General features: G+C 37.3%; 1 pseudogene across 1 annotated transcript in view; it reads left to right on the top strand.

Moving 5' to 3' along the window:
- The window catches only part of LOC306867312 (neutrophil cytosol factor 4-like), a 28,942-nt pseudogene that overhangs the window by 448 nt on the left and 14,194 nt on the right, over positions 1 to 14,300 (top strand). Inside the window, exons 2-4 of the transcript in view lie at positions 7,831 to 7,901; positions 9,079 to 9,204; positions 12,053 to 12,103. The product of the transcript in view is annotated as a neutrophil cytosol factor 4-like (transcript). The remainder of the gene's footprint in view (positions 1 to 7,830; positions 7,902 to 9,078; positions 9,205 to 12,052; positions 12,104 to 14,300) is intronic.

Raw genomic sequence — 14,300 nt, forward strand, 5'->3', positions numbered from 1 at the left:
ATTAATTCAGATGACTACCAATTGAGTCCAATGGTGCTCAATAGCGATCGCCCACTTATTCAGTAACTTTGTTTTTTTCCTATTTATTTTCTTGTTAGACATGTCAAAGATGTTTGAGAAGACTTCTAGATGTTTAACAAAACCAACCACCTCTGAAACAAAGCACAAAAGGCCTTCTTAAGGCCTGTTCACACCAACATGAATGTTTGGCACAAAAATTTGGTCCAATTTTTGCATGTGATTTGTTCATCAATGCGTAAAACAAAACAGCAGATGACCTGAATGAAGTTATAATTTCATTCTCAGACAGTAGATGGCACTTGTTAAAAATCAGAAATACCCCAGTACACAAAGACCTGTACGCAACTTTCCTTTCTGACATCTATTTGTTACCCAGAAAAGAAAAGAAGCCAAACTATATTAACATGTTTTCATCAACTGTTCTTATTTTATTCGTAATTTTACGTAACAGTAGTGGCTTTGGGAATGTGACTGAATCTAAACACAAATTTGGTTGGACAATTTTCTTCACAGTGTGAGGGAAAAGAGATTTATAGAAGCTTGTTTCCACTATGGGATAAGAAAAAAAAAAAAAAAGATAGTGACTATTTTTTTTTGCAATTCTAAGAAAGAAAGTCAGAATTGTGAGATATAAACTTAAAAAGATATACATTTCTCAGAATTCTGACATTTTATTCACAGTTCTAAATTCACATCTAATGATTTTTTTTTTTTTTTTACTCTGACTTAATATCTTGCAATTATGAGAAAATAAATCCTGTTGATTTGATGAAATACATTTTTATTTTTTTGGAACAGACACATTAACAACCATTCATTCAAATTAAAATTAGCGCACCGAATTTTCACAAACACTTGTTCTATCATAATTTGATGCTTCTATACTACACAACCAAGAACAAGCACAGTCCCTATAGAAAATATGCTGAGCACATTGTAAAAAAAAAATCTACTATTATGTGATTTATGTTTTATTTTTTATTAATTTATCTATTTTTTTATAGAATACATGACTACTTAAGAATGGCTGTCAATCAAGTAAAAGTAAGATGCTTTTTTTCCAAGAATGCTGTAAAATTTGCCAAATTCGGACATTATACACCTACATGTCGGTGACATCCGAGTTCTAGTGTGACATAAAGTAACATTCAATTGTCTTTTTTTCCAAATTGTTGTTGGAAATTCAGACTTTCTGAGTGGAATGCAACATGCCACAAATCATATCTCCAGTTTCTTGTCGTCGCCCTGGTGTTGAAATATCTTTGTCCGAGATTTACGATGATTGAGCCACGTACGGCCACTGAAAAAGACCCGGGATGGGTTTCACTCATACTTAACGCATACTTAAGACAGTTGACGAAAGACAGGGAGAGCCTCCTTACACATGTTTACTCACAACACCAGTGCATGGTGGGTATACATAGCCCTGCGTGATCCCGCCCGAAATGTGACACTATATTAATAAGAACATCTCTATCAAACCAGCTGGGTTTCAGATGTCCCTCGTCCCATAAATCACTTTCTATAGTTACTGTATACTAGCATTCCTCCTTCAGCTTCTTTCTCTCTTCGCAGATAAATCACCAAACTCACAGTGCTTCTCAAGGTTCTTTAGTATGTACTTGAGCTTTAAGTTGCTTCCCCTTTTGTTCTTAGTGAAAACCAAATTTATTAGTTTCTTCTATCTGGTGGCAGTCAAGGTGGGGGACCACAACCATCGCCACACTCTATGACAGTGTCAGGTCTGTGGAAATATGGCTTGATAATCGGAGGCCCTCTGTTGGGCTGAGTTTAGTTTTTTTTATTATTGTTTATATTTTATGTATTGCGACTTTTACAGTGTTGGTCACAGCGCAGCCTGTCATATGGAGAGTAATGTGAATGACTGTGTGTGCTTGTCAACTCTCAGCAGTTTCTCTTTGGCACCTCAGAAAGTGGCACTCAATCCTGTCGTCTCAGCTAACTGATGTGAAATACACACATGATAAACTGCAAAGTGATTTCCAGTCTTTTCCTGTGCAGTTTGTATTTATTTACTTATTTATTTTATATACTTATATACTGCATTTATTAAGATGATAATTGCATGTATATTAAATATTATATAAAATACATTTAAATGCATTATTTATTATTTTATATTTTATATAAAACAACCCAGCACTATATATATCCAAGCTGGGGCATTTGGTAGCTTTTTTTGTATGTATGTATGTTCATATGTATGTATTTATTTATTTATTTTTATTTCACTGACTCTTGACCTCTGTATGGTGCTATTATCATTGACATTCATCCCTTCTTCACTTTTGGCTTCTAGCAGGTGAGGAGAATTTCTCTTGGGCAGACAGACAGATAGCAGTTCATGTGAGAAGGGACGGCAGAGAACAAAGTAGCTAAGGCACAAGGAGCTTTGCGGAAAACATTACTTGTGGCAATAGGACACAATTCCTTTTTAAATTAGCAGCCATAATCCCATGAAACTCGCAATTCTGAGAAATAAAGTCAGAATTACGAGATAAAAAGTCGGAATAACCTTTTTTTATTCGGTGGCGGAAACGGGTTTCCATAGGAAACAGAGCCCTGATGAGTCAAAAATCTCTTCCTCTTAGGGATTCCCTTTTAACACAGCACTTCCCATCTGTTAGAAATCAGAATATTGTTTCTGTAGCTTGATCCTGCTTGCATGACTAATACAGGGTCTCTCTCTCTCTCTCTCTTTACTGTTTGACCCTCTGTTCTCTCACCATGCAAGAGTGTTTCACTATTTCTACCGGCCCTATTACATTACCCTGCCTCAGCAATACTCACACACAGTGCTGGCTGTGGAAGAGAAAAACGAAGACTGAAAGAAAGGCAGAGGGTGACAGAAATAGAAAGAAAACTGATCCACAAATGGACTGTCCTCCTGCTAATAAATAAGGAGTGATGAGAGGATGGAGAAGGGAGTCTGAAAATGGTGATTTATCAAAAAGAACTTGCAGTCGTTCACACAGAACGCGTTTTTCCATTCCACTGCGCTGCTTTTATATGTAAACACACACTAGACTGATGTGTTTGGACGTTGCATTCCAGCCTTTTGCTGCGTCTCGTCTCCGGTTTGTATTTCTAGTCTACAGACATTTCTTATGACATTCGCTTTGAGCATTACAATGCTCAGTCATTAACTCTACAATAAGTCAATCCACTTATCCAGCTAGGCTAATTACTTTTCAACAGCGAAGCTATAGAGCTACTGCAAAAATGGAAGTTCAAAGACAAAAATCTAAAGATGACTGACCACTTGTTTCTCTGACGCATTAAAGGCATGTAATTGTTAATAATACGGAACACCGTCATGTAATCTCAAAATAGCCCACCACCATTAGGGACAAGTAGAAAGTTTTTTTTTTTTTTTTTTTAATATAATTATTTATTTATTTATTTATTTAGTGGTCACTTATTGAGTCTTTGTTTCATATATGTAAGCAACATTTACATTTTTCTTTTCATATTAATTTATTTAGGTGTTAATGATGTTTCTTTTGAAGGGACAGACACAAAGAAACACAAAACAGACAATAGTTGACATACAATCTGGGCAAACTTGAGAACAGTGATATATTGTTGCACTCTCTTCTGAAGCTCACGTATGAGATCTTTTCTCAGTAGAAACATCTGAGAAGCAGGACACTTACGAGTCTTAAAAGAAACAACTGATATATTAAAGTGATCTCATTTGTGGTGGGTGTAACTGACAGTTTGAAAGTCAACATGAAATAATATTTTACTTACACAATAGCCAAAATAGAATATACAATGAGGAAAAACATATGGCAGGACAAATTTCTGGCAAACATTAAAAAATTGGAGTGATATACTAAAATATTGATATATGCGATTGATCATGAAAATTATTCAATATTTTTTGACAGCCTTGTGAATACACATCTATTCTTCAATGTTATGCATGCATAAAGCATACTATTTCTAGCACATATGAACAAATGAAGGCAACGTGTCCTACTAATACAAGCACTGTCTCTAGATTCAAAGAAGCCCTGTCTGTCAAATCTTAGTCTCGCGTAGCCAGACCTTCAGACTGATGGCTGAAGGTCTGGAATCCATGGCAGCTTTTATTGACCAAGGCCCGCCCATGATGCTGTTTGACCGACATGTCAAACAACCAATCACAGTTTGTTTCGTTCAGCGCCACGTTTCGGGGCATGGAAATGTCACCACAGTGTTGTAAAACTCTCGGACGTATTTGAAAGATTCTATGCCGCAAACTAAATATTTCACATACTTTTGAAAATCCAGTGTTTAGTAGATCCTTATGAGCGCTCGTCGTCACAGTTGTAAACACGACGGCTTTTCTTTTTTCGTGAGGGGGTTTGGCGTCACGGCATCTTTGGTTCCAGGCGGAACGTTAAAGAACGTGACACACACATCTCCCGGAAATCCTGTATAATTCAACCAATCCAATGACGACTTCGAAAAACTCCTGAAGTGTTTCCACTTATGTGTGCCATATTATCAGACGTTTAGCCAGCGGTCTGTGGGCTTGACGTCTAGGCTGAGATTAGTCAAATCACTCTCCAACATATGCGCGAGCAGTAAATATTGGCATGTGTGTAACCTGTAGGTTGAGTTTTTGGAGCGTAGCAGTGAATGGCCTTGAATTGAGATCATGACACAGTCGCTATTTCTTGCTGAAATGGCAATGTGAAACCTCAGACACACACACGATCCCTGGAGCTGAAAGCAAAATACAAAACATCACAGCTGCCATGACCTTGAACTTAATGTAGCGTCTATGTGTATGTATATGATTGCAGTGTTGTAAGGTTCATCCTCTTGGATTAAAACTGCCTGGACATTGTTGACATTCTCAGGTTTAAGGGACCTTAGAAGTACATTTTATAATAATATGTACAGACAAGTAAGAGTCTATTACACAGTCCCATAACAAAACTGGCCTGGACAAAAGAATATAGTTGTGCTATATTTATGTCTATATATATATATTATGTTTGACTTGTACAAGAGAGCATCTTGAAAATGTATCTGTTATAAGATCGTTAAACCATTTGTTGCTCTGCAGAAGGTCTGTTCTTTTTGCTGCCACTTAGCTGTCACTCATTGTTACTGCATCTCAATCTTTCACAAGCCTTTAATTCTGCTAATGTTCCTTGGTGGAAAAGTCAATATTTTTGCAACTCCATCCATTTGGTGACACTAGCATTGTGCAGAAATGATAACTTCAAGAATTTGCTTCTTCAGACCCATGAAAGAATTAACAGATTATATTATTTCATACTTTAAGCCTGTGTTCACATTCGAGTGCAACAATGACCTGCCTCACCTGTTGACTTGTAACAGGTGAGCTGCAGGTGAATTCCTCTTATACTCAAGAATTAATCAGACGGACTGCTGAACTGAGAAAAAGATTCAACTACACTACGAGAATGAATCAACAAAAGGCTGTCGTTTTTGTAAAAAAAAAAAAGAATTATTAATGTAGGCTACATTTCAGTTTGCTTTCTTTCTTTCTGCCGTTCTGTCTTTCTTATGCTACAAAGTTTAAGTGGGCGTCTTTGCGTTGCGTCTCGCTGAGCGGTTTTATTATTATTATTAAGCCTATTATTACTCGCGTAAAGTAAAAAACTGTTGTGTTCTTGTATTATTGATTCACCAGAAGAGGGCACTATGGGTTACTAAGTTGGTACCTATAATAGAAGAACAGTTGAATATGTGCAACCATGTGGCATGCTGGCTGTGTTTGCTGTTGATCGCTGATGCTAATAAATCTTTGAATTGTAACGTCTGGAATCTGACTCTTCATGCTTACTTGGACTTGAAATACTACAAAATTGGCGACAAGGATTTTACCTTTATGAATGAATGATGGCTGCAGTTGCTTTATTTCCTACGCCTTTCCTCTCTCCCCTCCCTCCAGGACATCTACAGCACCCGTCTCACCCACAAAGCCCTCTGCATTGCAAGTGATCCCACCCACCCGACACACAGCTTCTTCTTCTGCTGCCATCAGGGAGGAGACTGCGGAGTCTCCAGGCGAAGACCAGCAGACTGAAGCACAGCTTCATACATCAGGCTGTCAGGAAGCTGAACTCCCTCCCGTCCTTGCCCCCCCTCCCCTCTTTTACCCCATGCTACACTGAACTTTGATACTACGACAGTGGCAGTGTGAATGCAGCAAATCTAACGACCCGGGAACAATTGCCGGAACACATTACCCGTGTATTTTCCGGAATCTCTGTGTGAAAGGGGCTCAGGATACTCATCCTCCAGGAGCAGGATTGGACACCACAGGGCTAGATGAAGGAACCAGTTGTACGGTCGGGAAAAGGGTTTCAGAACACCAGCTTTAGCTACACCACCTTCCACTGTCCCACATTTGCTGTTCCTCCAGAGTCAAAGTTCACTCCTAGGTGGACTTTGTACTTTGAGTACTTGAAGTGTTTCCCACAGAGTTACTGATTAACTAGAACTTCTATGATTGGGATGGAAAACAGCAGAGACGAGACAGATGAAGGGGATATCATTGTATTGCCAGGAAAATGAGATTAGTTTGCTTGTTTATTTCGACTGACACCATTGTCTGTCTCTTCTGGACCTCATCTACATCCACTTCATCTATCCACACACAAATATTTGCACGCACAAGGAAATACAGTTTTCAAGTTTGGTTGAATTTGTTTGAAAGGTTCTAAATATCTGAGACCGCCTGAGACTAGTCAGAACCCAACATCATCGCCAGTCATATTTTTAAATGGAATATGTACCAGTGATTCAACACCAACCCTATAAAAGAAGTAATAACGTCATCGTAATAGTGTTATCTACTCTTGTTTCATTCTGTAGTCTCTAATGTCTTTAACCTCTTTTCTGATCCCTTTTTAATCAGCCTTATGTCTCAGGCCTCTTTCTCTTTGTCTCGTGTTCTTTTTCACTGCCCGTCCCCTTCTCCGTCTTTGACCAAACGAGTATGTGTATAATTGAATTCAGCAGGAAGGAGAGGTCGTTCTTTGGCACCCTACCCACTTTTTCATTAAGGTCACTTAAAGAACGCAAGCGGACAGGCTTCGGTGTCTCTGTGACTTTCCTCCGAAGCTTCTTCAAAGCTCTCTGCCAGCTAAACCTGAACCTAGTGGAGACAAGTTAAATCAAGCCCAATTATAGTACAAATTATCCCTGGACTTTCTATCATGACAACTGATTGCTCAAGCCAATGAGTAATATGCACTGATAATGCAATATTACGCAATGGAAAGATAATTGGCAAGTTTATATGAGGACATTAGCAATGTCTGCCTTGCTCCTTCCTTTGCTCGTCTCACCAATGCTTAGTTAATGCAGATTTATAACAACAAAGCTTATTAGAAAGGATAGACAGCTTGAGAGACAGCGATGAGAATTAGATTTAAGTTGGAAGGGAATTATTGCATAGCCATTAAAATGGTGTTAAAATTGGATTCAAACCAACTTGTATGAATGGATCCCTCTTCATTTTTTTTCTTCTCCTAATCAGATCCCATAAAGTGCTTTTGAAAATGACCCTCTGACTCTGACAAACCTCTCATCATTGTTCACTGTGTGCATTATTAACATTTCCGTCGGGTGAAATCAAAAATACAAATAAGAAAGTAATTTAGTGTAATACTTGAGCACACATTACGCTAAGCGCTAATTAGCGTTAGCACTAAAGAGATTCAGAGACACCCTTCGGCTAGCTTTTGATTTAGTTTACAAACTAATTTGTTTTGAGACATAAATACTTATTTCTGCCGCTTGTATGTTTCGCCACAGGTAAGGTGTTTATGGGAAACAAAAAGAAGATCGCAGAGAGCAGAATCCCAGAGCTAAACAATTACATGAAGGTGAGTCAGTCTTGAAATTTCATAAATGTTTTCGATTGGATCACAGTCATATTGCATTGGTGGGAGTTGTGGCTGGTAATTGTTGCACTCAAGTGTTTTAGGGGTTGGAATATTTGCAGCATGAACAGCACTGCATTGAATTACCAGGAAAAAAAGCCACTTCCTTTTTTTGTTACTTCTCTCTTTTTCAAAACCTAAGTCACTCTCTGTCAGCTTAATTTATCAGTTTTGATTTAATTTAAAGGTGATTCTTACACTGTACATTTTTTTTCGTAAAATATACGGTAAAAAACTGGCAGCTGTGGTTACCAGAATACTACCGTAAAAAATACATACGGTAGCAACGTTTAGGTTTTACGGTTTTAACTTAAATTTATAATTAAATACCGTAATTTCTTTAACTGATATAATCTTAATATACCAATCTATTTAAGTACTGAAATCTGTTTTGTTCCTGTGAAATACACTGATATCCACCAAATGCAGGTGATGATGAGAAAATCACATGATGAGCCAAAGCCGGTCACAAGCAACTTTTAAACAATAGAATATACAGAAGGTGCACAGTGTCATTCACACAAGCACTAAACACCATCATGGTGAGACTCATTAAACTGAAATATGCTATAAACATTAATTTAACAACATTAGATGTAACATACAACCCTAATAAACATAACCAATAAGAAAAAACTAAGAAGAAACAGTTATTTCAAAGAAAAAAACATCAAATTCAAACTGAATTTGAAATGGAATGCAGGGAATTCTGGGAACGTCAGTTTACGGTTTTTCCCTGTAAATTTTACAGGAACTTTCCGTTAACCATGTAACAGGTTTTTACCGTAGCATTTTCACAGTTTTTTACCGTTAAAATCACGATCATTTTTTTACAGTGTAAGCTATGGGAACTTTTGAGCCCGTTAAATTTAAGAAAATGTGTAGATATAAAGCACATATGCATGCAAATGGAGAATTATGCCATTTGTTCTTTATTCTAAAAATCATGGAAATTCCCACCAGTGTAGTTTTCGTCACATCTCAAATGCCATTTTTTGTTCAATAGCATTCAATACTACATTTAAATATGTTCATCTAAAAAAAAAAAAAAAAACGCATTTCATTTCCAGTGAAAACCATCCTACTAAACAAGTCTAAATTCTCTCTCTCTGTTCTTTAGAGGTTGCTTTGTCTGCCTACCTGGGTACTCTTGGATGATCTGATACGGATGTTTTTCTACCAGACCGAGTTGGACAGCCAACAGGTCCCCCGGGCCCTACGCCGCCTGCGGCCCCCCACACGCAGCGTGTAGGAGCCTACCCACAATCCCTAATTTCTCCTTCCAGCACTTCACTGTGTACTTTTACAGGATGCTGCTGTTCTGCTAACTTTCTGCTGCCGTTATTCAATAGAAAAGTTTTGTGGCTCTGCCAATCATGTCTATGCGTTTAATTTCTCACTTAATGTGATTAAATAGAGAGCGAATTGAAACTTTATAATTGTGTCTATAAGAGCTCAATGTCTTAGAGTAGGTTGTTTGACAAGATCCAAATCAAACGTTCTAAGACCAATTTATCTGAGCTAAAGAGTTTTTGGAGAAACATCCAAAATTTATTTGAATGAAACTAGTGCTGTCGATCTAAATATATTGCACTTTATTTCTGAAATTAATCGCGATTAATCCCACCCAAAATTAAAGTTTTTAAATATGCTGCTATTCTGCAATTTCACTTTCAATCTTCAAATTAATGTGGAAACGACATAAAAACAGAATATTTTAAATATTTGTTCAATGGCATCTTTTGTTATGGAAATTGCTGTTTTTTCCTAAAATTTAACCATTGACCATTCAACATTATATGTATAATTAAGAGCTGTCAATTTTAACATTAATTATCATTTGAAATATAACTTAAGTGAACTTAAAACAATCTTCAAATAAACCCATTATAATAAATATCATATTTACCTGTGCCCTTCAGCAAGTAGGAAATATACAGAAATTTAATAAAGTAGGGCAAATGTACCTATTAAGCTCACCAAAATCTACATTGAGACATTTTTAGTGCGCAAGATATTGATTTCAGTACAAAACGTTGTTAAAATAAAATATTAATCTCTCACACAAAAATATTTAATTTTATTTTAAATGACAAAAGCATTTCAATTAAGATATACATAATTAAATTCAAAAAGTCTGGCTGTGCTTAATGAGACATTTGTGTACCCTTTAAGCACACCCCTGTTCCCATTAAGCTCACATATTTTATAAAAAATTCTTGCTTATTTTAAGGAACATTTTTAAAGAATAATTGTAAAAATATATATTTTTTTGAAGGTACAAAGTCAATCACAAAAAAAAAAACAGAACACTAAAATCAAGCAACAAGGCATTCAAGTCGATCAGTTATATATTCATAATGAAGTGTCATTTAAGCACATCAACATCGTTCAGCTAAGTAACACATTCAAAAATCAAGTAAATCAATAAAACATGTAATTCATGGGGATGAACACAGAAACTAGCCTCATTATGAAACCTCTTTTTAAATGGATGTAAACTTATCTATAGTCTCTTAAGGCTACAATACACTACACGATTTTTGCCCTGAATTTCCACAGATTTACAGTCTGGAGAAGGTGATGCTAGTTGCCAAAGATCAGAGCCAGTCTGTAGATCTGAGTCGACTGAATCCATAGAAAATCGATTAACTTAACAAAGTGACAACCATCAGTTAATATGTAAAGTCTGTTTATGAAGTTTTACATAGATGTTCAATGTGGAAGAGCTTAAAGAGAGCACACTGAGCTTCATTGAAGCAGCAACAATTTTTAATAAATTTCATGTAATATTTATTAAAATGACAGGATTTTTGCTAAATAAATAGTCTAGGTCATGTATTAAGTTCATGCATATTTTAATATGAACAACTATTATTAACAATATCTCTGAAATTATACTTTTTCTTATTGATGTCACACTGAAGCTGTGTGATTTTCATAATTGTGCACCCTTTAAGCTCACCTCAAAATATGAAATTTTTCAAAAAATTTATAATATTATGGATGTAAAAGTGCAAGCCAGTAATGCATGTGAGGTAATATATTAGCGTAGCACACAATCTTATACAGCTAGTCAGCTAACTGTGTTCTGTAGCATCTGCGCTGTGCTGCTAAAACTATCTTTTGGATCTAATGTTTATTTCCCCCATCCAAGTTTCAGGTTATAATATGCAAAAGTCTGAACATCAATCTCTTAATTTTACATGAAGTAGTGAAACTTACCCAAAATAAAGGCTTAAACATCTAAAAGAAATAAACATTTAAGGGACTCCAAGTTTTTAGACAGCTTTCAAAATGGCCGCCAGACAGTGTGAACACATGGAGACCCTTATCTCAGTGTGCAATGATCTGATTGACTTGACATTATAGGAAGTATATAGTAACAAACACATCAATTGGTTAAGACATCAAGTAGGATAATATTTTTTTCTTTTTATAATCTGATCTAAAAAATGGAAGTGTGCTTAATAGGTACGTTTATCCTAATCAAACACTGAATTCTAGATTAAAAATAGATGAATCTTTCAAGCTACAAAAGTTAGGAAAAAATTGTATTTACTGACATATGGCCTGACAACATCTCATCTGACCACAGTTCACTGTTGTTCTACTGAAGCTCCTCGTCTCTGTACCGTTTCTGTGCTTGTTTGACTAGCGGCTGTCGCTGAGGCGAAGTGGAGTGCGCATCTGAAAAGTCGCCTGTTTGATGCGTTCGTAAAGACGTTCTGCGTCTAAATAAACACAATTCTTCTCTAGAAAAAAAGAGAAGCAGCAGTTGGGGGTGGGGTGGCCAAACCTAGCCCCATCCCTTCATTACTGGCATTAAATATTTTTAACACCGTTAAACTGGAAAAATTAATCTCCTGCATTAACGCGCTAATTTTGACAGCACTAAATGAAACACAACCTAAGTACCTGGAGCTACAAAAGAGGAACTTCTGACCAATACAATTCTCAATTAGGTTTGTCAGCCTTTCACTCTGACTGTCTTGTGCTCGAAAACTCAGAGAAAATGTTGTAGAAACCACGTCGTCTTCTGTTACTCGTCTGAAGTTCACAATGCTCTTTCTTTTCTCTCGCTCTCCTACTAGAAAAACCGTAAAAAGCCCAAAACGGACCTTCTCTTCGCACCCAGAGCAGAGGTATACCAGCGTTTCCTTGGAAACACTTTCAGTAACAGCCTACACACTACATACTACACACATACTTACATGCTCAAGCATGCAGGCACCACACAAAGCTCTGACATATGGTCAGGAGGTTATTACACAACACACCTCAAACTTTTGTTTCAAAACTCTCACATTTTGTCAGAAGATTATGACCTAAAACTTCGTGGAGGCTGAGACGCATCCACAATGCGCACAGTGTCACTTACAGTTTGCTTTGTGTTTATGGAGAATTCTGAATATGTAACTATAATTTGCACAGATTTATGTAGAAAATATTGATGATTTTGATCAAATTTGTTGTGACCAAACTCATAATTGTAAGCATGAAACTTGTGTTACAGGGGGGAAGTCGTGGCCTAATGGTTAGAGAGTCGGATTTGTAATCCAAAGGTTGCGGGTTCGAGTCTCCGGCCGGCAGGTATTGTAGGTGGGGGGAGTGAATGTCCAGCGCTCTCTCCACCCTCAATACCACGACTGAGGTGCCCTTGAGCAAGGCACCGAACCCCCAACTGCTCCCCGGGCGCTGCAGCATAAATGGCTGCCCACTGCTCCGGGTGTGTGTTCACGGTGTGTGTGTGTTCACTGCTGTGTGTGTGCACGTTGGATGGGTTAAATGCAGAGCACGAATTCCGAGTATGGGTCACCATACTTGGCTGAATGTCACTTCACTCACTCACTTCACTTACGGACATGAATGATATCTCAAATTATGCAGATTGTGCTGTTCCTAATCAACACGCATTTTGGCAAAAAAATCTCATAGGCTTCGACTGAAGGAAGCACCTAAGTCATCTTAAGAGACTTGAGGGTGAGAATTTTTGACTTGGGCCAGTAAGCAACCACCCACAACACCTTAGCAACTACCCTGAATACCCTAGCAACTACACAGCAGTCCACTCAAATCCACTCAACACTCCAGCATCCACACAGCAAGTCCTGGCAACCACCCAAAACACCCCGGCAATCATGCCAGCGAATTTAGTGTCGGTAAACACCACAGATATTTATTGTGAAAATGTCAAAATCTAGTTTCCTGATACTATGACAGCATAATTATGTGGTTTTGATTACTCATCATTTGATAGTGATGACACTAAATCTGTAACATTCCTCTTATACAGACAAAGAAAGAGACATCAGTGTCTTTCGGTTTTCTAGGTCAGATCTTTGGCCTACTAATGATTCCTGCCCTGTTCTACTTCTTTTGCTAATTTCTTTATCATTTTTTTCCCTGAGCTGCTTTTTTTAAGGGATAGTTCACCAAAAAATAAAAAAAAACTGTGATCATTTACTCACCCTCATGTCGTTCCAAATCTTTCTTTTTTCCATGGAACACTAAAGATATTTTACATAAAATACAGATCACTCATTTCCAACAAATGGAGTTTTTCAAGCTTCGAAAGAACACAAGCACTATAAAAGTGTTGTACATACAAATTTTGTATTATATATCTGAATCAGTGAGTTGAACTTATGAACTAGATCAGTTTGATTCATGAACCACATGTTAATACTGGGTTTGTGAACCAACTGAATTCGTATTAACAATTTGTTCACGAGTCTGGCTGATCTAGTTCACACGTTCACTGATTACTCATAATCAACAAGTCGTATGGACTCTTATGATGCTTTTCGGTGGCTTTTGCTTTCTTGAAGTTTGAAAGCCTCAATCTCCATCCATTGTAATTGGAAGGAAAAGAGCAACAAGGACCTTCTTCATAAATTTTCCTTTTGTATTTTATAATGTCATAAGGGTTTGGAACGGCATGCGGGTTGAATAAATTATGACTATTTTGGATCATTTGTGTGTGCTTTAATGCTTTCTATCACCGTCTCTCTTCCACCTATTTATCAGTCACATTCCTTCAGCCTCTCTCTCTTATCTTTCTCCTTGTCTTAATATATTCTCTGCTCTTCTTTCCACTCTACACTTTATCCTTCGATCCCTCCTTTAATCTCTCCCACTCTTCCCTCGGAGTTCACCCATCAGTCTTGCTTTCTTCTTTCGCTTTCTCACTCCATCCTTTAATGCATCCCTCACTCTTTGTCCTCTGGAGTACTTGCACTCCTTCAAGACAGTTTAATCCATTTTTTTCTTTGTGTCTTCCAATGCTGTCAGACCTGATCGCCATTTTGTTATTCCATCCACACCAGATGTGACCACAAA

This window comes from Barbus barbus (assembly GCF_936440315.1).
Source record: "Barbus barbus genome assembly, chromosome: 49".
Classification (NCBI taxonomy): domain Eukaryota; kingdom Metazoa; phylum Chordata; class Actinopteri; order Cypriniformes; family Cyprinidae; genus Barbus; species Barbus barbus.